This window comes from Prionailurus viverrinus, chromosome B1 (assembly GCF_022837055.1).
Source record: "Prionailurus viverrinus isolate Anna chromosome B1, UM_Priviv_1.0, whole genome shotgun sequence".
Taxonomy (NCBI): domain Eukaryota; kingdom Metazoa; phylum Chordata; class Mammalia; order Carnivora; family Felidae; genus Prionailurus; species Prionailurus viverrinus.
Genome location: NC_062564.1, coordinates 101929377 through 101952422, shown reverse-complemented (window position 1 = coordinate 101952422; position 23046 = coordinate 101929377). Strand labels below are relative to the sequence as shown.

The 23046-nt window shown below is 37.1% G+C and overlaps 1 protein-coding gene across 3 annotated transcripts in view; it reads left to right on the top strand.

The window, feature by feature from the left end:
* Window positions 1-23046, top strand: part of BBS12 (Bardet-Biedl syndrome 12) — a 50490-nt gene that overhangs the window by 14592 nt on the left and 12852 nt on the right. The window contains exon 4 of one of the 3 annotated variants that reach the window (XR_007151424.1): window positions 2961-3304. The exons of 1 other annotated variant lie outside the window; for it this stretch is intronic. The gene's annotated coding sequence lies outside the window, so the exon portion shown is untranslated. Of the gene's footprint in view, window positions 1232-2960; window positions 3305-23046 lie in introns of those variants that run through there. One more of the 3 variants, XM_047854962.1, reaches the window with a different exon arrangement.

Sequence of the window (23046 nt, the reverse complement as noted above, 5' to 3'; positions counted from 1 at the left end):
AGTAAGCAATGCTTTGCATTTAATTTTGGTTTTGATCAGCTGCCCAACTTGTGCTCAACAAACCTACAATTTTGATCTGCTCAAAGTTTTAGTTACTCATTGCTGGCAGCATTTGTTTCCGCTTTGAGGACCCCTTGACTTAGCAGCCACAGCCAAATTTCTTCTTGGCTAGAGCCGTGGGGGATGCTGCCTTATTATATTAATATTGTTTCTTTTCCCACCCTGAGGCGAGGGAACAACAACCAATACATGATTTGACTGGTTTGTTTTAATCTTACTTCACACTGCTTATCCTCCAAACATAATTTAAGAGTGGGGGTACAGTGTGACAGTGGGAACTTATATTTCCCTTCCCCTTTCCAACTACTTAGGTGAAAACATTTACTCTTGGATCTCAGGAAGACTTATCTCTCTCAACCCAGCCCATTGGGTCCCTCATCTTTTCCAGGAAACCATGGCTTTCTCAGCCAAAACTGTCAAGAACTGGCAGGGTCTGAGATTTTGCCCTGTTTACAAGCTAACAACTAAAATTCCATGGGATACTGGCAGGAGACATGAGACTTCTGGGTTGGAAACAAATGGTTGTATAGTAGGCAGAGCTTCATGTTGATCCTCTGTCTTTCCAAGTCCCACAGGGGTACCATAAAAGCCCATGATGAATGCCTGCATATACAATGTGTTGTGTTATAGGAGAGGAACACCTAACTTAGGCAATTCACAACTTTTACAGTAAGCAGAAATAAGCCTGTTCTTTGTCTGGAGTGAGATATTCATCATTGAAGGTGACTCACTGGAAACACATCCCTGAGAAATGACCTGGAAAAAGAGAGCTCAACAAACAAAACAAAAAACAAAACCAAGAGAGCTCAAACTCAGCAAGAAAGTGCAGGGATGCTGAGAGCCCATCGCAGAGCTCTATTGCTACTTAGCCATAAATCGAACATTGTAAGAACCAAATTATGCGTGGAGTTGAACATTAGAAGAGCTCTGGGGAAATAATATAGTAATTAAATTATTAATTACCTACCATGTTCCAGGCACTATTCTAAATTCTTTACATATTGTATTAATTTGGTAGGGTTGGCATAACAAAATAGCACACATTAGGAGGCTTAAACAACAGAAATTTATTATCTCCCAAATCGGGGGACTAGAAGTCTGAGATCAAGGTGTGGGCAGAGTTGGTTTCCTCCGAGGCCTCTCTCCTTCACTTGTAGATGGATGTCTTCTCCCTGTGTCTTCATGTCTTCCCTCTGTATCTGTGTCCTAATTTCCTCTTCTTGTAAGGACACTAATGACCTCCCTAATGACCTCATCTTAATTTAATTACCTCTTTAAAAAGCCTGCCTCCAATACAGTCACATTCTGAAGTACTGGGGACTAGGACTTCAACAAATGAATTGAGGGGGACACAATTCAGCCCATAACACATATTACCTCAATCTTTGAAACATTTTCTCCATTGTATAAAGGAGGAAATGAGCTTAATAATGTTAAGAAACTTGCCCAAAATCTTACAGCTAGTAGGTAGTAGAGCAGGAATTTACACTAAGATTTTATCTGCTCCAAAATGTATTTCTAAGTATTAACTGTGATAGGAAGCTTTTTCTGTAAAGTAACAATAACAAAACAAGAAAAGAGAATGTCTAGTTTATAGGGATAATTTAAATATGTTAGAAAGTATAATTTGGTTATCCTCTACTTAGGTAAAAGAATATAATTTTTGGTTTAATGGTTGTCTTAAATGTGATCACATGAAAACTTTGCACAGATCATCATTCTAGTTATATATACTGTCTTCAAAGTTAAAATAACATTAAGTGTTGAACTGTTTTTTAAAATAAAGTGTGTTATTTTACTTGTGTAGGTATCAATACTTTTACTCTCCTGTATACCATTAACACTTAGTGGGGTTTTGTTTTTTTGTTTTTTTTTTAATTTTTTTAATTTTTTTTAAATTTATTTTTGAGATAGAGACAAAGCATGAGCAGGAGAGGGGCAGAGAGAGAGGGAGACACAATCCAAAGCAGGCTCCAGGCTCTGAGCTGTCAACACAGAGCCCGATGTGGGGCCCAAGCTCACAGACTGTGAGATCGTGACCTGAGCCGAAGTCGGACACCCAACCACTGAGCCACCCAGGCGCCCAACACTTAGTTTTTGTTAAAGTATTATGAAAATTATGAGCACCACTAATATTAATGCAGATTCTTAGCTCACTTTATATAATAGATTTGTGAAGTTGGTATTTGTATGTATTAGTATGATTAAATATTTAGTAAAATTTTGTTATAAATACTTTCGTTTGAAAGTAGAAGTCTCATTTTATTTATTTATTTTTGTTATGTTTATTTTTGAGAGAAAGGGAGAGACAGACCATGAGAAGCGGAGGGGCAGAGAGAAAGGGAGAGACAGACCATGAGAAGCGGAGGGGCAGAGAGAGAGGGAGACACAGAATCTGAAGCAGGCTCCAGGCTCTGAGCTGTCAGCACATAACCCATTGCGGAGCTGGAACTCACAAACCGTGAGATCATGACCTGAGCCAAAGTCAGACGTTCAGCCGACTGAGCCCCCCCAGGCGCCCCTAGAAGTCTCATTTTAATATAGATTTTGTAAGTTCATTTTGTTTCCAGATTATAAAAAACTTTTTACTGTTGTGTGGTTTATCTGCTATTTTTCCAATTTTTTTAAGGAGTGCTTTTAAGTTGTAATTACTCAAGGAACTGTTCTGTCCTTGCAGACTGAGTCCCATCCCACACATAAACTTGATTCATTTAAATAAGTGAGTTTTCTAAGAAACCCTGTGCATAAGCAGGTAGACATTTTTCAAGAGACCAAAGAAGTGTTGACATCTTTGAGACCAATCTGCTTCTTTAAAATTATAGACTACAAAGAGGTTTGCAGTTATCTTACATCACATTATAGCCAGTCTTCCTAATGATAAATAACTCTTTCTGGACCAGGGGTTCACTAGCTCTTCAAAAAATAATCTTCAAGAAATTCTAGCAAAGGAAGCCCTACAAATACCAGAATATGGGCAGGTGTACCTGCCTACCTCAACGCTGAATGGATGCAGGATCAGCAGAACGGAAGTGGGAAGCAGCAAGAATGAAGGGGTTACTGACAAGTCATTGTGAGCTATATTCCCTAAAACTGTTGAAAGGACTCTACCGGAAAGGAAGTATGTATGGATGAACAGATTTGAGAATGGGCATCGCATTCTGGATGAGTGCAAAGCAACAACAAAAACCAAAAACAACCCCACTTCTATGTGTTTCTGTGGATGCAAGAGAATTGATTAGTGCTGTAGTGCTCTAAGCTCTGAAGGGTATCAGAACTATTCAGCACATGCTTCTTTCCAGGAGGACTGAGCCATGGTCTAAGAGGGGAAAATGTTGGAAAGAAGTATAGAGCAGGACAAAAACATTTGGAATAAAGGAGAGGGAAAACTTACATTCGGAATGGTAAAGCAGTGTCATTTTGTGTTAGGCTGGGTGGCCAGCAGACTCAAGAGGAAAAGATCTTCCTCTGTGGAAGGTCTGTAGACTTCTAGGAAACACAGAGCTAAAGGTGGAAAATCTTGCCAACTAGACTTCGCTTTGACAAATAGAGAAGGGTTACACAAAAAGGCTATATTTTTGGTCCTTCATTATAACAGGAGAGAGACCATGGGCCATGAAGCTGAGAAACTGACCCTGGTCCATCCCCATCTCCATAAGAAATCTCTCCTATGTTTGGATCCACAAAAGTCCATGTAATTTGGACATGAGGGAAAAAAGACATTTAGCCTCAAATGACCTTAGCTATTTAACCTCAAATGACCTTAGTATAAGAAAAAAGATTTAAATAGATTAAATAATTTTAACAGACCATGAGAACTTACCAGAAAAATACTCTAGCTATAAAGCAGATGAAAATTAATGTTTTTAAACAAGTTAAATCATTTAGATTGGAGCTTTTGAAAAAAAACACACATTAGAAATGAAGATGTCAGAACCGATTATAGAATGACAGCTGACACAATTCAGAGAAGAATTGGATGAAACTACACGTAACACAACAGCACATAGAGTCCACAGAAAGCATGGTAAAGGAAGTAACCCAGGAGAGGAATCTCTTTCACAAACCCTTCTAAATTTTCATAACAGAAATCTGCATTGTGTCTTTTTTTTTTTAAAGATGCTGACCTAAATGGCCAAACTTTACAAAGGATGACTTTCCTATGTAAAGCACAGACCAGTATAACATTAGAGTCATTCTCTGGAACTTTTCAAAACCATTAATGAGTCATGTAAGTTTTGGGGTAATCCTCTGGCTCACTAGTTCATGCCATTGTTCGACAATAAATGGCTTTATTTAGTGAGGGGGAAAGCAGTTCACGGTCTCTCAGAGAGGCAATGCCTTACAGTCACCAAATAACAGGGTTTCCATGAGCATAGCCTTCCAGGCCCACAAACTTTCCTCAGGATAACAAGAGGAGATCATCATCAGAGGAATTAACTCTTGTGCTAACCAAATTCAGAGAATTGTGGAAACCAAGATGCTGATTTTGCATTTATATTTGTAACATGACTATTAGAAAAAACAGAATACTCATATAAACTGAACCAAGAATTGTTTCCTCCTGTGTCTAAAAGTCTCTGGGAAGCTAGGAACATTGTTTGTTGAGGCTGGAATTGAAACCAAGGGACTCCTCTGATGCAGCACTAGCCAGACACCCTCTCTTCAGGACAATGCTGGACACCCACCATGATCCAAGAAGGTTGCTCACTTCTGTTGTCATACTCTATTCAGGTGTTAGGTTAATTAAGTAAACACTACTTTCTTTTTACTCAATTCCATTTCAGACCAGCTTTCTGGTGGCAGCATCCTATGGCACCTTTGAATGTTAACTTGCTGATTTGGGAGATATCTCTCCAATAGTGACATCTAATAACCACAATCACCCACTTTGTGATATTTGTTAACCCCCCAGAACTTAACCATATCTGTTCTGGAAGCAACAGATCAGTCCCCAGGGACCAGCTAAAGGCTCTCCCTTTCATGATAAAAGAATGCTAAAGGGGAAGTACCTATCAGCTTCCAGGATGCACTTGTAGTGTGGTGAAATAAGCGTTAGACTTAAAACTAGATCTTTTTCATAATCTGACTTTGCCCCCTATGTGACCTTGGGCAGGTCACTTAACCTCTTTTAAATCTGTTTATCTGTAAAATGTATTCTTAAAGTGACTTTAAGGTTTAAATTAAATATGTATTATGATAATGTAACTCAACTGCATGCAAATATCTAGGGAAATAAGCATTTGGATCATTGTTATAAAGCAATTTTGTGAGATTTCTGTTTCTTTCCTGGCCTTAAAATTTTAATGATTCTCCTTTGTGCCCCTTCCTCCCTGACTCTCCTTATGGTGATTAGATATAACGTCCAGACCACAAAGGGTCAGCGTGCCTACTTTGGAGATAAGAGCAATAGGAAAGGAGAGTACTAGGCAAGAAGTATTTCACTTCTCAAGGTGACTGGAGGAGAGAAGAACCCAGGCAGTTAAGGATAATAATGATAAAAATTAATAATAGTAGGTTTGGTGTAGTGCTTTACCCTTTTAAATAGTTACTGACCCTGGTAGGCCACTTCTAAGAGAGCAGGACTACTCTCTCCCACATGGCTTTGCTGGCCTCAGGAAGCAAAGTCAAGTGCAAGCTAGGATGACTCAGGAGTGAGCAACAGGTGATTGTAGACCACAACACCCTTGGATCAGCCTACCTTGGAGTATGCATGTGTCATCTGTTACAAGTCATGATGTCAAGTTCTTATTGTGATTGCCACCTACTTTACTTTAGTATTTTGTTTACATAGAGCAATAGTTCTCAGTGTTGGCTTCAAATAAGAATCAACTGGGGACCTTTTATGACTGTTAATGTCCTGACCACATCCATAGATATTTATTTAATTAGTCAGAGGTCAGGGCTCCGGGCATTGGTATTTTTAAGAGCTCCCCAGGTGACTGGAGTATATAGCAAGACTGAGAATCATTGACATAAAATGATGATTTTTTTCCTTGCTCAGTGTTCCTCAATCCCTGACTACACTGTAGTATCACCTGGGGAGCCTTTAGACAAATTGAATCAGAAGCTCTGGAATTGGGGCCTAGATATGTGGGTTTTTAAACCTTCCCATATGATTATAATGTGCAGCCAGAATTGATCATTGCTACTATAATGTAAATAGACTATGAAGAGATGGTATTTTTAATACAAAGTAATTGCTATCCTTCCTTGGGGCTACTGAATCCACATGTTCAGGGGAAATGCACAGTTTGCAACTTTGCAAAAATATGAAAACTCATGCACTTAGCTTCAGGCTGAGGAGATAATGTCAGAAAAGAGCAGAGAGATAAGGAAGAATTAAAAAAGAACAAATTGCCATGTATTATTTTATATGAAACAACTTGAATTCCTAAAATACCAGTAATCAACTTTAATTCAGCAATCATCTAAAGAAGGATCGTGCCTTGCAGAATATTGATCACAGATCTTATCTACCATTAAAGACCACTTCTTCATGCCAAGCATAGGCATGATGGGAAGCACTTTGTAGGCACTGGCTCACTTGATCTTCATGGCACTTCTGTGAGGCAGGCTCTATTATTATCTTCACTTTACAAATAAACTAAAATGAAGATAATGATAGAAATGATAAATAACAATACAAATAAACTGAGACACAGAGGCTAAGTGTTTTGCCCAAGGTACAAACTATTTAGAGGTATATCCTGGTATCAGGTCTTGAGAGACCCTAATGGCAGTCAGTGGTCTCTGAAGAAGCAAAACTGCACAGACAGGAAGGTACAATTGCTGCAAGAGGAATATATTAGAATTTCTCCTGCTTATTTTATTTTTGTAATTTTAACTTTTTTCTTTCTGTTATATAATTTGTGTATATTAGTTTGGGAGGACATATATATAGAGAGAAATAAATATGCATATACTGGGGCATCTGATCAAAGTTTGAATATCGCTTCTCCAGAAGCTAATGGGTATACAAATAACAAACACAAATATACAAATTCTACATATAGCTGAATATCAGTCTATTTTGATAGAGTAAAGGTAAAATGGAAGCAAATTATTCATTATAGGGTCAAAATCAGAGGTGCCTAGCTGTCTCAGTCATTGGAGCATGGGACTCGAGCACATGGTCCATGGTTGTGAGTTTGAGCCCGGCCTTGGGGAGAGAGAGAGAGAGAGAGAGAGAGAGAGAGAGAGAGAGAGAGAATAAATAAGTTCTTCGGTTTTTCTCTTTTAATATTTATTTTTGAGAGAGAGAGAGAGAGAGAGACAGAGCATGAGCAGGGGAGGGGCAGAGAGAGAGGGAGACACAGAATCCAAAGCAGGCTTCAGGCTCCGAGCTGTCAGTACAGAACTGGATAGGGGGCTCAAACCCACAAACTGTGAGATCATGACCTGAGCCGAAGTCAGATGCTTAGCCAACTGAGCCACCCTGGTGCCCCAACTAAACACATGTTTTTAACAAATAATTAAAAAATAAGAGGTGAAAATAAATAGATTTTGGTTAGCTCTATCTTCTATATGTAAAACATTGTGATATACCTTCAAACATTTTGAAATACTGTTTTAATGAGCCATTCTAAAAACCCTAGTTTCTTTGTTACTTTTAAATGAGTTTTCACCCTGTGACCTTTCAGCAATATATTTTTATGGAGCTTTTTAGACAGCTTAGACTGTATTTAAACTAGAGAATATTTTTTAAAAACTAAAACTAGAGAACTTTTAAAGTATTTTAGATTGACTCCTGGGATAACAGAGACCATGTCGTGCAAGCAGCAAGCATGCTGATTTGCCTGGGCTGTTTTGTGGCCTCACTTCCAGGCTCTTAGATCATGTTGTACCAGCAATCACTTCACACCTGAGTGTGTCCCTGACAAATTTTACTGCATGTTCTGGCACCTCTGTTCTTCCTAAGTACTTTTATTTCTCTTCTCATAGCCAGACCCCATTCTTTTTGTCTGTAACTATGGATCTCCTTTTCTGCATTCACATTTCCATCCTGGAAGGTTCTTTTGTTTTGTTTTTTAAACACATTTACCTTTTAATTATTTCCATTATTCTTCAAGAACATCTTTAGAGTAAACTCTTAATCTTTTTTCCCCCCACACACAAAAGTAACCATTATTAATATTTGGTGTACAGTTTTCTAAGGCCCCTTATGTGTACATGGATGTATATGTATGTTTTTTCTAATCAATAGTGGGCTCAGACTAAATACACTGCCATATAACCTACTTCTGTCAAGTAAAGTAATATATTAAGAATCCCCCCCACCCCAAGGGGCACCTGGGTGGCTCAGTTGGCTAAGCGCCTGACTTGGGTTCAGGTCATGATCTCACAGTTCATGAGTTCAAGTCCCACGTCGGGCTGTGTGCTGACAGTTCAGAGCCTGGAGCCTGTTTCAGATTCTGTGTCTCCCTCTCCCTCTGCCTCTCCCCTGCTCATGCTCTGTCTCTGTCTCTCCCTCAAAAATAAATAAACATTAGAAAAATTATTTTAAAAAAAAGAATTTCCCCCAATACCATTAAATAGAGTTCAGTAAAAGAACTGCAACGGCATCATGTTATCCCAGCACGATAACCTACTATAATTTCTTTAACCCATATCCTATCAGTCAATTCAGTTTGGGTATTATGATAAGCAAGGCTATAAAAAATGTGTTTGTACTGAATCTTACCTCTTATTCATGATTATATCCTTTGGATCAATTCTTAGAGATAGATATTGGGTCAACAGGTGGACATTTTAGCATTTGTTACATAATTTTGCCAAATTGTTCTTTCAAAAGGCTCTGCAAATTAAAGTGTCATTTCCACAGCCATATTGACAGTGGATATTATTATTAAAATTTTGTTTGACTAATTTGTGGGACAATGTAATCTCAATCTTAAATAATCTTTAAGAACAGTGATTTTCTTTACATATGTTTAAATGTTTATTTATTTTGAGAGAGAGCATGCGTAAACATGGGAAGGGACAGAGAGAGGGGGAGAGAGAATCCCAAGCAGGCTCTGCACTGTCAGTGCAGAGTCTGACCCGGGGCATGATCCCACAAGCCATGAGATTATGACCTGAGCCGAAATCAAGAGTTGGACGCTCAACCAACTGAGCCACCCAGGTGCCTCGTTTTTAAAAATATTTTTAATGTTTGTAAAATGACTGTATTTTCCTTTAATCTTCTTCCTTTGATGTTATGTTTACAAAGCTCTTCCCTACTCCAAAGTTATGTTACAATCACCTGTACAGACTTCTAGTAATGTTATGGTTTTGTTCATCTTTCACATTTAAATATTAATCCATCAGGGACTTATTTTAGTAGAAGATACAAGACTCTAAAAGAACTTTTTCTAGATGGTTATCCAGTTGTCCCAAAATCATTATAGGATATTGTTGCCCACTCAGATATTTCTTAGCAGTGAGTAGGAAATTCCAACAGAAAAAGAGATTTGTTTTCAGTTGCTAAGAAGCATTTTCATGGCCTTCTAATTATGGGTTCATACTGTTCAGTGTTCTATGATAGCACCACATACTATTGGAAGAGGAATACTGTAGAAACTTGTCACAGTAACAGTGATGAGAACGAAGGCAGCATCCCCATGATAAAAGTTTTCCTATGCTATCTTGACAGGTACTCTCCCAAGGAAGTGCTTTAAAACACACTTTTTGCTTTGTAAGAGTCATCAGAGCTTTACCCTGGAAAAAAACCTAAAAGACTTCTTCTTTTGACCTGCAGGGGGCAAACTTCCACTCTTTTCCTCTTTTGAAGTTTTGACCTACTGGTTTAAAGTCCTCAAAAGGGAAGGTGAGATTATTTTTGTGTGAATTAGCATAAATATAAAGGTAAGGAGATTTAAAGTAAAAGGATAGTGAAAGTTAAAAGCAGTTCCTTTTTTTATTATTGTATATTTTGAGATGGTCAGAGACATGAGTCCAAGTCCCAGGTCAGCTTTTAATTAGCTGTGACTTTGGGAAGGTAATTGAAGTTCTCTTGGCCTCTGTTTTCTCACCTTTAAATCACAAAGTTGCATGAGGTCATCCCTATTATACTTCCCAACTCTAAATTTTGTGATTCTTGTTACCAACTTAAATCCCTGACATATTCTGAGTGATAGTAAAACTCATTGGAAAGGGGGCAAAAATGTCAAATTGTTCTTTCAAAAGTCTCTGAAAAAATTCTTAAAAGATTATAATGATTAGATCAGGCTTAAAGTTGATTACAAAAGCTCTAGTGCATGATGTTTATAACATGGGGATTTCAAACACTGGCCAATTATGGATTCAAACCTTTATAATCACTTATTTTATTACAAACCAGAAGTAATACAATAGAGACTTAAATTACTTGTTTCAATGATCTGAAAAAGAATTAACTTAGATTGTTGTCACCATAGCCATATCCATAAATTACAATGAGTTCGAAAGAAGCATGTAAGTTATAAATCTGCAAGAAACCAGAATATGAAATATAAAACCCAAAGGAAACAGAATAACATATGTATCCCTTTTGTGGGTGGAAGATAAATTAGCAGATATTTAAAAAAAGAGGAAGGGGGCACCTGGGTGGCTCAGTCAGTTAAGTGTCCGACTCTTGATTTCAGCTCAGAGCATGATCCCACAGTCATGGGATTGAGTCCTACATCAGGCTCTTGCTGAGCACGGAGCCTGCTTAAGATTTTCTCTCTCCCTCTGTCCTTCCCCTGCACTCTCTCTAAATAAATAAATAAATAAATAAATAAATAAATAAATAAATAAATAAAAGAGAGGAAGCCATTAAACACAAGATTTTTTTTTCATACTACAAGAATAAAAACATTTTGAAATGACAGGAAGAACTAAATGTGACACACTATTAAAGGCTTATTATTTTAATTTTTTAAGTTTATTTATTTATTTTGAGATAGAGAGAGAGAACCAGCAGGGAAGGGGCAGAGAGAGGGGGACAGAGGATCCAAAGTGGGCTTTGCACTGACAGCAGCAAGCCTGATGTAGGGCTCAAACTCACAAACTGTGAGATCATGACCTGAGTGGAAGTTGGATGCTTAACTAACTGAGCCACCCAGGTGCCCCAAAGGCTTACTATTTTAAATAGTATAAATATGTATAATCCAGGCAGCTGTCAGGGTACCTAAACTCAGGCTAAATCTGACCCAAATCTTAAACCCAGTTGCTCTGATATCAAAAGACTTTCAGGGTGCCTGGGTGGCTCAGTTGGATAAGCATCTAACTCTTGGTTTTGGCTCAGGTGATGATCTCATGATCTCACCTTTCATGAGTTTGAGCCCTGCCTCAAGCTCTGTGCTGTCAATGCAGAGCCTACTTGGGATTCTCTCTCTCTCTCTCTCTCTCTCTCTCTCAGCCTCTCTCTCTCTCTCTCTCTCTTTCTCTCTCCCTCAAAATAAATAAATAAATGTCAAACAAACAAACACTCTGAGTGGAGCACCTGACTGGCTCAGTCAGTGGAATGTGCAATTCTTAATCTCAGGGTTGTGAGTTCAAGCCCCACGTTGGGAAAGTGGATATTACTTAAAAAATAAAAACAACTTCTGGGAATTTTATTGTGCACCCCACACACACAGTTTTGCTTCTCTCTGTCTTCTGTATTTTATTGGTAAGCTATTTTTTCTTTCTTCTTCTCATCTTTTACTTCTTCAATCTTAATGTCTACAACTGATCTACCTATTCATATTGTGCACTTCATGAGTTTTTAAAAGTATTTAAGATCTGAGTAAGTTACAGAGAGAGCAGATGTCAAAATGTGGAGTGCTGACCTTTCATTATTTTCTGATTACACCCTTCTTTCTTGCTTTTCCTTTACTGTCCCCCATCCTTTTTTTTTTTTTTTAATGTTTATTTTTGAGAGAGAAAGAGAGCATGGAAGAGTGAGGTAGGGACAGAGAGAGAGAGAGACCAAAAATCCAAAGGAGCTCTGTGCTGACAGCAGAGAGCTTGATGCGGCACTGGAACTCAGGAACCATGAGATCGTGATCTGAGCTGAAGTCAAACGCTTAACCAACCGAGCCATCCTGGCACCCCCACCATCCCTCCTCCTTCTTAATTAATAAAATTATCCCTAGTCTCAAAAAGAGCTCTTCTTATATTTGCCCTTGACTACAAACTCCCATTTTCCAAAAAGGACAGCTCTCCCTAAGAGGATATTAGTAAATCAAATTTTCCCCATCTAATTTTACCTGTAAGGTTGGCATTTAAATTCCCATTTGAAAAAGAAGGAACGGTTTTCACAAGAAGACATGGAAAAATGCACAACTTTGCTCCGATAATACAGTATATAGAGAAGCAACTTTATAGCAGCATTTCATACTAGTTTGAGAATATATGAAACATAGAACTCAGTGTTGGTATTGTGCAGAAAAGTTTGCATTTATATACAATCCTGGAGAAAATGCAAATTGGCTCAACTTTAAATTGTTCTTGCACAAAGATGATAGTAGTATTATAAAAAATGGAAACACACCAAATATCCAACAACAAGGGGTATTTAGACAAGTATGATATCTTAATATGAAAGAATGAGCCCTATACTGCTTTTAAAAATGTCAAGTATACATTTTACTTCAACACATAAACAAGTAAATAGTGAAAAACTAAAAAACAAAACTCAAGATAAAATGAAATTTATGGCTATGTAAAAACAATAGCAAAGATTGGAACCCAGAGGAATGTAAATGATTTCATTTCCTATTCATTTGTAAACTTAAGTTCCAAGTTTTAGAAATGACAATAATTCTATTAGTTATAATTAGTCTATCTTGTATTATACCTCTATATGCACTAGGACCAATCATTTAAGTCTATTTGAAATGATTCTAATAGTTCGAACCATCTCCAAAAGATATTTCTTTTTTCCTTTAGGATTGCTTTAAGTCAAATTTTTCTGATGTATTAATTGAATCTAAGAATAAATTAAGTATCTTTAAAAGCTTAATAGTATGCAACATTCTAAAACTTACTTAGCTGAAGTATAGTCTGAAGAATAGTCACAGCCTAGAGGAGTGTAAGGTGATATGACAACCACATGATAACATGGTATCCTGGATGGCATCTTGGAACAGGAAAAGGACATTTGGTAAAGACAAAGGAAATCAGAACAAAGTATGGATTCTGGATTCTAGTTAATAATTATGTATCAAAACTGGCTCATTAGCTGTAATAAATGTTGAAACTAGATGTGGAGGATATAGATATTCTCTGGACTATTTTTACAGTTTTTGTGTGCATCTAAATTATCCTAAAATTAAAAACTTATTTTAGAAATGTTAGTATGTTTAAACAGCTAACCACCATCCAATATATTGAATTAATGTACTAAATAACAGAACCTAGTTTACTGTTAGTGACCAATTGGTAAGGTGAAAAATTATCAGGTCATATTTAAAATTATGTAATATATCAAGAGAATACTTCAATAAAGGAAGATATCCTTCAATAATGAGAATGACACATTATTAAGAGCTGAAGCTGTACAGAGCCCTATATAAAGCACTATGCTTGCCTTGAGTATATATTAAACTGTCTCCAGCAGGACCAGATAATAGAAATACATTACAAGGGCCTAATGCCAACTCTAGCGTCAAATAAAATGTTCTTACTTATCAACATGTAAAGTTGTTACTACTAGACTACATTATGTAATTAAGTATTTTTCAAACTGTTTGGAGTATGTTTTCCTTTTCTGAAATTTTTTTCCTTTTCTATTTTGTTTGCCATTTTTCTTGGCAATTGCATTTAAAAATTTTTCCAATGTGTTTATCTGGTGTTGTGAAGAAGATTCTTTGTATATTGTCTACTAGGAATGAAAAAGTAAATTGCGAATTTCAGAGTCTGTTGACAACATTGAAACTGGATTGATGTCTAAAAAAAGTAGACCTGTTTCCTGTGTTAACCTCAGAGCAGGAGGTAGAAAAGGCTACTTCCCAATAGGTTTTCACTTTGGATTGATACCAAATTAAAAGAAATGAGGCAGATGTAATATATTTTTCCTCTCATCACTCTAATTAAATCATACATTAAAATAGTTTCTTTTTAATGTATTGAAAATGTTTTAAACTAGCATTTGTGTTTTCTTATTTAAAAGCAATAGAAACCTCTGTTGATGAAGTCATTTATTTTTTTAGAAATAATTATTGGTTTCCTGCCGTATTTCTGAAACTGCTTTATAAGAAGCACATGTGTCACTTGTCAAAATGCAGACTCTCACGGTCTCAAAAATCTAATTCAGTATGCCTGAGGGTCTAAGAGACTCTGTCTTTTTAATTAGAGCCTTCTTCTGGTCAGGCTAAGTCTTTTACTGATTAGTTGTTTATGGTAGTTCTTAGTTCTGGCTGCACAATAGAATTATCTGGAGAATTTTTAAAACTACTAAAGCCCTGGTTTACCCTTCCCATACCCCAGATTATAATTTATTTATCTGGAATGGGGCCTACACATCAGTGTTTTTTAACTCTCCCTGGTTGGTACTACTGTGCAACCAGGGTCTAAACCATTAGTTTTGTGTATGGAATCATAATTAATTAGAAAAACCTGTACTTTATGCCTTAGGCTCTATTCAAAATATATATACATATATATATTGGCTACTGATTATAGCACATGAATCTCACAAACATAATGTTAAGAAAAAGAAGCCAAAAGCAAAAGAGAACATACTAATTGGGACCAACTGCTATTAGGTACAGGATTTTGTGGAGTAAAGTAGGAGATGGAAATATTCTGGATATAGATAGTGGTAATGGTTGCACAACAAAGATTACAGTAAAGTGTACACATTAAAGAGGTGAACTTTATGTTGTGTGAGGTATATCTCAATTTAAAAAGCTACTAAAAAAAGAGAGAACATATGTTTAACCATGCTTGTAAATTTCAAAAACAGACATATCTAAACCAAAGTGTTTGAAATCAAGTTTGTGGTTATCTTTGGGGAGGTGGGAAGGGTAGTGGCTGGTAAGGCAAACAAGGAGGGCTCTGGAAGTGCTGGCAGAGTTATTTCATGACCTGAATCATGGTTACAGGAGTGAATTCATTTTTTGACCATTTTTGAATTGTATATTCATGATTTGTGCTCCCAGAAAACGGGGTTGTCAAGTAAAGTTTACAAGATATTTAGACTCCTCCACTTAAGAATACAGGAAAGAATGGCTAAGTAATCTGCCTTAATCTACAACAAAATCACGTCTGATGAGACGAAGATAATGTTTGACGGTACAGGTTGTTTGATATTGGAATTGTTTTCCAAAGACAGCTATATAATCTCTGTCCTTAGAACTCAGGGAAAATAACCTTACGTAAAATCAGTTCTGTTTTGAGATAGTACCTTGTAGTAATTGGCCAGATGATATTTTGAGACTTGATCTAGGTGTTTGAGTCTACCTTTAATTTATATTTACTTTTTACTCTGGGAAATAAGCAGACAAAATAAAAGAAAAACTTTGAATTCCCATAATAGAATACTTGCCAAAGAGAATTAGCTAATTCATTTATTTTTTAGTTTCAACAAAACTTATTGTAAATCGTTCCACCAGTCATCCAACTGAATTTTTCTAAGATCAGTTTAATGTCCTTTCTTTTATATTATCACCGATAATTTTTTTCTTAATTGCCATTAATATGCTGACAATCCTAGACTCTCCTTACCTTCTCTGCTTATTGCTGCTTTTCCAGGCTCTATGAACTTAGTTGTTCCCACTTTCTTTCTTCATATGTTCCAGGGTTTCATCACTTTATTACCTCTTATATTTCTTTAGCTCTGCTCATATTTCTAAGACTTTTGGTTTCCAGTAATGACTATAATATCATGAGGTTCTGGAAAATGTCTACTTCCTTTTGCAACAATGCTTGTAGGCTACAACACTATGGTTCAACATCGACTCCTTTGGTTCCAGGATTATGTCTTTAGAATTGAGTCAATTCAACCTTGCCCCTGATTTCATAAGCTCTGTTTTGCATGCCATCTATTCCCTTTGAAATCTTTTCATGAATCTCCAGAACTCTTTCTTATTCCATTAGCCACTTGTAGACTATGCTTTTATATTCTTATATCTAATGTTTGTTTTTGCTTTTTTTGTTTTTGTTTTTAACAAAGAAAACAAACATCATCTTAAATTTGCTTTGTTCTTAATTGTTCTGATTTTTCTGAGGACATCACTATAATATAAACACCCAAGATATTAGCCAGATTCAGAAATAATGAGTAATTTTTTTCTAGTTCTTAATTTTTCCAATTGTTTCTTCATTGGTTGATAAATCTTATGTCAATTATTTTATTAATGATGTTATTTGTGTTCACTTAAGGAAAATTAAATTATAAAAAGAAGGGTACATCTTGTTTCTTAGCTACTAAGTAAATATATATTTTATATATATTCTCCCTTATTTGGAGTCAAACCCTTGTAGCCATAGATAATTTTGTGGCTAGGAAGAATTTTATAGATTCTTTTTTTCCAATCTCCTTGTCTATAGATGAGGAAATTGTGACCCAGAGAAATCTATATAGTTAATTACTGATAAAGCCATTTTTCTTCCACCTTCTTCATTGTTTTATTTACCTCTTTTTTTCTATGCAACATTTTTAACATAGGCACGCTAAGTCATTTTGGCATTTTTTTCTCTTAATTTCTTTAAAACTTTTTGGTAAATTATTTAGTTCCTTTTTAGTACCATTCAAGCTAACTATTTCAGCACGATTTATTATTTTTTTTAAATTTTTTGTTTATTTATTTATTTTTGAGAGACAGACAGAGAGTGAGAGGGGGGAGGGACAGAGAGAGAGAAAGAGAAAGAGAAAATCCCAAGCAGGCTCCACTCTGTCAGCATGAAGCCTGATGTGGGGCTTGAACTCACAACTGGTGAGATCATGACCTGAGCTGAAACCAGGAGTCAGTCGCTTAACTGACTGAGCCACCCAGGTGCCCCTATTTTAGCACCATTTAATACATCGTTATATTAGCACAACTTTAAGAACTTCCTCAGGGGCACCTGGGTGGCTCAGTCAGTTAACTGTCCTTTTTGCAGCTCAGGGCATGATCTCATGGTTCACAAGTTCGAGCCCCACATCAGGTTCTATACTGACAGCTCAGAGCCTGGAGCCTGCTTCAGATTCTGTCTCCATCTCTCAGCCCCTCCCCTGCTGGTGCTCTGTGTGTGTGTCTCTCTCTCTCTCAAAAATACAGAAACATTAAAAAAAAAGAACTTCCTTACAACAAAGCACTTTTCTTTGTTGCTGTTGCTTTTTAATGTATTATATTTTTCTCCATACTTACTGAATGCTCCAAATCTAGCCACCCCCAGAAAAGACCCATCCCTTCACACTCTCATACTCTATTTCCTTTTTTAGATACATTGGATAATAGTAACAGTTTACAGGGACACCTTGGTTACTCAGTCAGTTAAGCTTCTGACTTGATTTTGGCTCAGGTTATGATCTCACTGTCATGAGATCAAGCCCTGCATCAGGCTCTGCACTGAAAGCATGGAACCTGCTTGGGATTCTCTCCCTCTCTCTCTGCCCCTCCCCTGCTCATGCACTGGTGCATGAGTATGCTAACATTCTCTCTCACACAATAAATAAATAAATAAACTTCAAAAAAAAAAAAACAACCAAGGTCAAATTTCACCTAAAAGTGTGAGTCCTTTTCTGTTTTTAAAATCTTTTTGGGTTATTTTGTTCCTCTTGGTTCCATTGACTGCATTAAGAATTGTTGATGGCTCCATCCCTCTTAAAACCTTCTCCTAGCTGATCTCATAGAATCAAAGGCTTCTAAGGGCTGAGACCACAATTTATTTATATTTTCAGTCCTAACACTTAACACAATGCCTCAGTTTCTCTTGTCAAGAGAAAAAACAAAACCATTGTCTCTAACACAGATGTAGTATTAGAGAAAAAGGCTGATCTCTAGTCCCTGGTTTTTTATTTGCTTTCAACAGTGAGCAAGTCACTTACCTTCTCTGTACCTGTTTCATCATCTGTAAAACAAAGAATATAGAATCAGTGTTCCCTATCTATCAATCTATAGGTATGGCACTATTTTCAAAGGAAATTTCATACAGAAGCCCAGTTGAAGCCCAGTTGAAGCCCAAGCAAATTGAAAAAGCTATGCTAGGGCACAGGGAGGATCTCCTGCTCCTCCCTTCTCCCTCCCTTCATGGCCTCAAAGGTTCTGCAAATCCCTATGACTCTTTAGAGCAGCACCAGAAACTCGCTGAGCTAGACATTTCCCATGGTCCTGTCAGGCTTTAAAATACTATGTTCTAGAAGCAGTACCGAGATCTTTTTTTAAACAGTATTATTACCCCAAATATTATTTAATGACAAAAAATTTTTCATTTGATTCAATTTTTCGTTGTACTTTTAACACGATGTTTGCATTGTAAAACAGATTCAAATTGAATTCCTGAAGAAATAGAACAAAGGACAAAGTAAATTGGAACCCAAATCCATCATTTTCCTTTTTCTTTTTTTTTTCCAACTTAAGTCCAACAACGCTAAACAGATGGTGAGAAATTAACACCCAGAATTTTAAATGACATGGGTTCTTCATCTTGTCAGGAGACTGCCATTCTTGAGTCTGCTGGGAGAAGGGGAAATCATTAGATGAGAACCAGTTATACAAGTTAAGTACTGAACTTTCACTTTCAGAACAGTCGTCCAGTTAGTTTGTCTTTAAGGTCACTGGTAAAACCTGAACTTGGATTGATGATTGTACCTAACAAGAAGCATTTACATAGCATTTATTTCATTTAAATCACCATGCATTTTCTTTACTGTTATTGATCTACCAGACAAGAGGAAGGTTAGCATACTATTTCTGTTCTTTAAGTGGTTACTCTTAAATTTTAATATGCATATTTAATTTAATGAAGTTTAATTGATATATAATCCTCCTACCAAGCAATGATCTTTAATGTGCAATTGACTTTTTTCCATGCCTATCCCTGGATCAGATGTTGGGATTTTCTGAGCCCCATTATATGGCTGAAAGGCCATTTCTGGGTCTCTCAGACCCACAGCTTTATGAAAGGACCTCTGCTCTATTACCCTACATGCAAAGGGCCATATATACCTTGACTTCTTTCCTCCCGTGATTATGATCTCCAGCTCTGTAGCTATATATCTTGTTCTAATGCCCCTGTGACTGCTTTTAGCTCTCGCTCTTCCTCCCCATCCTGGATTATTTCCTCTATATTACATTATTTGGAGATCTCCCTTTCTTATGTTGAAACCTATGTTAAAACAGTTAAAACTTTATGGAAGGAGTAGATCTCCAATGTTGGTTTAGTCTACCATATTAACTGGAAATTTCAGAGATGCTTTATTAACTTCTCTACAGATGTGGAGGCAAGCATAGAGAAGTTACGACTAGCCCATGCCAGTATTGAAAAAGAATAAGCAGACTTTATTTCAGATCTTATCATTCCAACTCCCGTATTATTTCTCTAATATTGGGATTCTTTTGTCCATCCTCCTTACTGATCCCTTAAAGTTGTTCCTAGATTCCTATTGACTCATAGAACACTAGTCAAATTTTACCCTTCCAAAGAAAGTCCTATGCATTCATTATCATCCCAGAAGCTCTAGCTCCATTTTTGCCAGTATAATTTTTTTAAGTTTATTTATTTTTAGAGAAAGAGAGAGAGGGTAAGCAGGGGAAGGGTAGAGAGAGGGAGAGAAAGAATCCCAAGCAGGCTCCACACTGTCAGCACAGAGCCCAACATGGGGGTCAATCTTACAAACTGTGAGATCCTGACCTGAGTTGCAATGAAGAGTCAGTCGCTTAACCAACTAAGCCACCCAGGTGCCCTGCCAATATAATTTTTTGAAAGCCATGTTAAGTACTGAACTTAACAGCTTTTTTTCCAAGTCCAATATCAGGGGAAAAAAAGTAGATGCAAAGGTTTTAGATGAATCATGAAAACTAAGGTTTACTTTAGTCCTTTTTTTTACCTCTTGTAGCCTGATACAGAGCCTTTCTTACTCACAAATAAGAACTAGTCTCTGGACTCCTATGAACCATGCATGAGAGAGCTAGCATCCATAGCCATCAGTATAATTAGCTTTTGAAAAATTATACCTCCATGCTATTTTTTAAAATTTTTAAAAAATGTTTTATTATTTATTTTTGAGAGAGAGAGAGAGAGAGAGAGAGAGAGAGAGAGAGAGAGACAGAGCATGAGTGAGGGAGGGGGAGAGAGAGAGGGAGACACAGAATCCAGAGCAGGCTCCAGGCTCTGAGCTGTCAGCACAGAGCCTAACTCAGGGCTTGAACTCACAAACTATGAGATCATGACCTGAGCCAAAGTCGGATGCTCAACCTACTGAGCCACCCAGGTGCCCCCCTCCATGCCATTTTTAAAAGCATACTCTTCCTCTGAAGAATTATTCTGATCTTCACTATAACAAATATTTTTGCTGTCTCAGCTCAAACTGTGACACACTCAGCTTGCACTAATACACATGTTTCTTAATGTTCCTATTTATCCAATAATCATTTTTTTTTTTTTACTGTTATCCCTGGTTAAGCATTAGAATCACAAGGATGAGGGAGGGAGCAACTTCACTGTGAAATCAGTGCCAGCATAGTCATATGCAGATTATGCTATGGAGTAAGAAGGAACAGTTACTCCTTTGGAGACAGAAGGGGTAAGGTTAGAAATAGGCAACAGCGTGTGCAAAGTTATGGAAATCAGGGCACCTCCCAGAAACTGCAAGTCTGTCTGGGGCTGGGGATCTAAGATAGGAAGGAAGACTGGCAGAGAGGGTCCCAGAGAGGCTGGCAAGGGCTGGGCTGTTTGCCCCAGGTTCAGGTGTTTGTGTTTCATTGTGGAAGCACTGGGCAGCCTTGGAATAATTTTAGGCAGAGAAGTGGATTAAAGTAGGGAAAGCTGGAGCCAAGGAGACACATGGGGTAATTATAATGCATGGCTTATGGTTAGCACTCAGTGAATGTCAGTTGAATTATTACATTTAGAAGAAAAATGTTTATTTATTTTTGAGAGAGAGAGAGAGAGAGAGAAACGGGATGGGGAGGGACAGAGAGAAGGAGAGGATCTGAAGCGGGCTCTGCACTGACAGCAGAGAGCCCGATGCATGGCCCAAATTCATGAACCGTGAGATCATGACCTGAGCCAAAGTCAGACACTTAACTGACTGAGCCACCCAGGTGCCTTGAATTACATTTTTATTCATGGATGAGTACCCCATCCTCATATTGGCCTGCACAAATTTAAAAATTTTAAGTGTGGAAGAATAAACGGTGTCTGCAAAAGGTAGAAACTAGTTTGGCTAGACCACTTTCCTTGTTTACACTTCACATGCTCAAATATCCTCTCAATAAAAACAGGCTCATTTAGCTTGCTATTTACTTAGAGCAAAAGTAGTTCTCTATCTGACCTGAGTGGGCAGAATCCTTGCTTAGTTTTTGAACACAGGATGTGTTCACAGGTAGTTTTTGATTACTCAAAGCCTCTGTTACTCTATTTATAAACCAAGTCCTTTGCTTTTCTTCTTATTCCTTCTGATGTCTAATGTTTTACATTCACGTTTAAGGACTCTTCCCATTCACAGATAGTGGGGAGAATGAAAGAAGAAAATAAGTCAATTTTTGTAAATATTTTTGGAGTAAGAATTTTCACTAAAAGTTTCCCTAAATTCTATGTGTTTCTCTAAAGACTTTAATATCAGAGGTATATTTATGTACTTCGGGAATCTGGTTCTTTTGTAGAGAAAATATCCATCCCACCCAAATTCGGTTTATTTGGAAAACTATTTACATAGCAATAAAATTAAACTCCCAGTATTACTGACTTATTTTTCTGACTTTTTTTTTCTTTATGGACAGTTACAATAACAAGAAAAAAAGAGAATTCATGAGTTTTGTCTTAAATATTTCAATAACTTCAAACAATTTATGCCGAAGTATCTATACTTTCATTGACATATGAGTTAAAATTTCAAATATTTGCTCTACCTTAGTTTCTAAGCCAACTCAGACTATCTTTTCAAAGTATATATAGGTTTTGTATTTGCTGAGATGCATTTATTGATGGTACAGATGAACTTGCAGAAGTTAGAGGCATGGCTAACATAACTGAAGCATTGATAATCCATGTATTTATTACTGAAGATGAGACTTGGGATAGGGTGGGGAACAGAAAATGTGTCAAATTTTCATCCCACTTTAACTACAGAATTATGGTTTGTTTTTAATACTTTATGACAAGTTTTTTTTTTTTTTCCATTACCTACCTGTGTCAAACAGACAGCAGGCAAGGCCACAGCCAAGGCCTGCCAGAATTGGCCAGTAAAGACACTGAGCCCTTTTTAGCTTTAGAGGATTTATTACTTACATAGACAGAAAAGAGTAGCCAAAGGTGCTTGTTTCACAGCCCAAGAGGGATGGCACGGAAACTAAAGGGCCAGATGATTACAAAACGAGTTGAAATACTCTCTTGCCAAGCAGGGAATTCTAGATTGCAACTATACAGTTTTATAGCCTACATTTCTGTCTAAAGGGGAGTGAGGCAGAAAGCCTCACACCTCATCAGAACCTGGAAGGCAATGAAAAACTGCCTCATGTCAGTTTCCCTGACAGATAGAAAAGCAAGTGAGAAATTTCCTGGTAACCCCTCCTCACAAGCCTTCAGGTTCTCGTGTTTCAAAAAGACCCTAAGGAGAATCCACCAGACCCAGGGCAAGCTGACAACCAAACCCAGCCACCAAGGTGCCATGACAGAGCTGTTCCCCCATAATTTACAGGTTACCTCCCCTACCTGCAGAGTCACCTATCTCTTCTGCTCTTCAATGATATTTTCTTCATTTCTCCCCTTTCCTGTTGGTGAAATAAAGCTGTATGGTCTATCTTCATAGAACTTACTCACTGTCTGTTTTCCTTAATTCACTACCTTTTCCTAAATTATCTAGTATTTCCTATGAGGCTGGCAGGAATAAGAAGAAAAAAATATGAACTATATATT